Here is a 2,375-nt window from a genome sequence, read left to right on the forward strand (position 1 = left end):
GGATATACTTTAAAATGCCATAAATAAATCAAGATAAAACCCTAAAAGCTGTTCAAGTAACCCCCAGGAAAGTAAGAAAAGAGACACAAAGAAACAGAAGAAACAAACAGAAAATAAATAATAAAATGTCAGACTCAAGTTTTAACATATGGATAATTACTGTTAGAGATTGAGCTGTGTTCCCTAAAAAGATACTTTGAAGTTCTAATATTTAGCACCTCTAAAGGTGACCTTATTTAGAAATAGGGTCTTTGTAGATGTAGTCAAATTAAAATGAAGTCATTAAGGTGGGTCCTAATCCTATATGACTATTGTCCTTATAAAAAGAGGAAAATTTAGTCCAACACTCCTGAGGATGAGAGAGGAGGATCACAGCGAGTCCAAGGCCAGGCTGAACTACATAGCAAGACCTTGTCTCAAAAAACCCAAAATAGGGCAAGGGATTTAGCTCAGTGGTGCCACCACCTGCCTCGCAAGTGCAAGGTCCCAAGTTCGATCCCCATACCAAAGTAAATAAATAAATAGGAACATATAGACAAAGATGTAGAGAAAGGAGAACACCGTGTGAAGATGCAGTTGCAGAGGAGAGATACTCAAATGAAAATGAAGGTAAGAATTGAGTTATGCCAAGGACTACCTGAGGCCATGCCACTAGAACCTGGAAGAGGCACAGAAAGATCCTGTCTTGAATGCAGTGTAGTCCCTCCAACACCAGCTTCCAGAACTGTGACAGAATGAATTTTCGTCATTTTAAGCCACCCAGCTAATGTTACTTTGTTACAGCAACCCTAGGAAACGAATACAATTACGTAAACTGTAAATGGTCCAAATATAGCAAATTAAAAGAGACGGTCCGAGAAGCCGAGCGCTGGCCACAGCCACTGCCTGTCTCAGTCTCACCGCCTCCAGAAGCCCCTGGCTGCCTGGTCCGAACACGCAGGGTGGGGTAGGGAGTGTGGGGGGTTGGTGGAGCACTACACTTGAGGGGGAGTCAATCAAGGCCTTGAGAGGAGCCACCGCTGCCAGGCAGTCCTTTCGCTGTGGAGCCAGAGAAGGAGGGTAGAGGTTTGGAGGTCACCAACACGAACAAGTTGAAATCCTCACAGAAGGATAAAGTTGGACAGTTTACAATCTTCACACAATCTAGTGAAAAAAACTGCAGAACGTTGTCTTTCTCAAAATGACTGGAAGTTAAATGTAACAGATAATTTTTTTCCAAAATCCTGAACTTTATATATGAGAGAGTGTAAAAGAATCATGGGACAGGAAGAAGATAGAACAACTATACAATAAATACAAAGATCCTCAAGATGAAAAAGAAATCAGAATAGATGGTGTACAGCAGTTCTGCGATGACCTAGCACTTGATCCAGCCAGCATTAAGTGCTTTGATCATTGCATGGAAGCTCAGAGAAGCAACACAGTTCTGAGCTCTCCAAGCAGGAGTTCATGAGCCACATGACAGAATGAGGATGTGACAGCACAGAAAAGCTAAAGGCTCAAATACCCAAGATGGAACAATAATTGAAAGAACCAAGACAATTTAAGAATTTTTACCAGTTTGCTTTTAATTTTGCAAAGAATCCAGGACAAAAAGTATTAGATCTAGAAATGTCCATTGCCTACTGGAACTTAGTACTTAATGGAAGATTTCAATTCTTAGACTTATGGAATAAATTTTCATTGGAACATCGGAAATGATCAATACCAAGATACTTGGAATCTTCTTTTAGATCTCAGTACGATGAGTACAGATGACACGTCTAGTTGTGATGAAGAAGGAGCATGGCCTGTTCTCATTGCTGACTTTGTGAAGTTTGCACATTCTCATATTCCTGGGACAAAAAGTTCAACAGTGTAGCATTAAAGGAGTCTTCTGGAATGGACAGTCTGTACAATAAATACAATGGAAAATTACACAATTTCTGCTGGCTGGACTGCACCGAAGATCAATCCTCACTATTCAGACAGAGTTGAGACAACATCATTCTTCTAATTGTGGTTCGGGCTTGTCTTCTAGTCTGGATTGCTCTAAACAATTCCAACCTTGGGGATTTCATCTTAATATCTGTGGACCATCCTAGTTTATTCTCCTATAAGTCTTAGAAGCTTTGCGGTTATTATTTTGAGGTTTCCATTCTCGCATAAAGCACAATGCTGCCTTCATCAGATAACATTTTTGTATATGAAGTAAACAATAACATAAACAATTTAAAAACAATTTTAAAAACACATTAACACAAACAATTTTTTTAAAATTCTTAAATATGTGCTTCTGGCTAGTTGCAAAGACTATGCTGATAGCACTTCCAATGAAAGTGACATGTTTAAGTGTATCAGATCTAAAATGGTGTTTTGGTTTGGGGAGATTTCTT

The 2,375-nt window shown here is 39.3% G+C and overlaps 1 pseudogene; it reads left to right on the top strand.

The window, feature by feature from the left end:
- Positions 1–570: 570 nt before the first annotated feature.
- Positions 571–1,861, top strand: LOC104850864 (annotated as a pseudogene).
- The last annotated feature ends 514 nt before the right edge of the window (positions 1,862–2,375 follow it).

This window comes from Fukomys damarensis, unplaced genomic scaffold (genome assembly GCF_012274545.1).
Source record: "Fukomys damarensis isolate Sample0158 unplaced genomic scaffold, DMR_v1.0_HiC HiC_scaffold_39, whole genome shotgun sequence".
Classification (NCBI taxonomy): Eukaryota; Metazoa; Chordata; class Mammalia; order Rodentia; family Bathyergidae; genus Fukomys; species Fukomys damarensis.